This window comes from Somniosus microcephalus, unplaced genomic scaffold, assembly GCF_052327205.1.
Source record: "Somniosus microcephalus isolate GS21.2 unplaced genomic scaffold, FLI_Smic_1.0 unresolved_chr1, whole genome shotgun sequence".
NCBI classification, from domain to species: Eukaryota; Metazoa; Chordata; class Chondrichthyes; order Squaliformes; family Somniosidae; genus Somniosus; species Somniosus microcephalus.
In genome coordinates, this window is record NW_028225179.1 from 60,514,747 (window position 1) to 60,515,487 (window position 741).

Genomic DNA, 741 nt, shown 5'->3' on the forward strand with positions numbered 1-741 from the left:
GTAAAGAAACAAATAATGACTGAGGCGGCAGGGAAAGTAATTCAGAAAAGTACAGTGGAATGAATAAAATATTTCAAGTAGGTGCGCAGATTGAAGCTGGACTGTTCTTCAATCACAATTCAGGCGATCTCATTGACCATTCCCATTCTCCGAAGGGCATCAATGAACCAGTTGTGGGTTTGCTGCAAAATTTCACCACCGGAACCTGGTTATATAACGACTCTGGTGGGACTCGAACCCACAACCTTTGAATGACTTTCACCGAATACATTAACTAGAAGTCCAATGCGCTATCCATTGCGCCACAGAGCCGATGACAGATGATAGTTTCACATTACTCATTACACTGATAGTCATTGTCGTCAAGTACAGATTTATCTCCTAATCTCTCTGCTGCGCTACTTGTCGCTCTCACTTTCAATCTTCCTGCCTATCGCTTTGTCTCATTCTCAATATCTCGCTCTCAATCTCTCTCTCTCTCTCTGTGCCTTGCTGTGTGTCTCTGTGCCTTTCTCTGTCTCTCGGTCTCTCTCCCTGCTTTTGTCTCTCTTCCGCTCCCAGTAGGGTTGTAAACACTTCAACCCAAGTCTACAGATATGTGGTACTGGTCGGGAAGACTCAAGGCTTGGAGACACCGAGTGTCTGTAGGGGCAGAACAGCAGTTTAATCAAGTAATGCCCCGCAGCCACCATCACACAGCTCAGGTAAACTTCCTCATTTCTTGTCAGGACAGGATGAGCC

At 45.7% G+C, this 741-nt stretch overlaps 1 non-coding gene across 1 annotated transcript; it reads right to left on the minus strand.

Moving 5' to 3' along the window:
• Positions 1 to 217: 217 nt before the first annotated feature.
• Positions 218 to 312, minus strand: trnar-ucu (transfer RNA arginine (anticodon UCU)). The gene is made up of 2 exons: positions 276 to 312; positions 218 to 253 (listed from the first exon to the last, which is right to left on the minus strand). It is a non-coding gene; the product is annotated as a tRNA-Arg (tRNA).
• Positions 313 to 741: the final 429 nt, after the last annotated feature.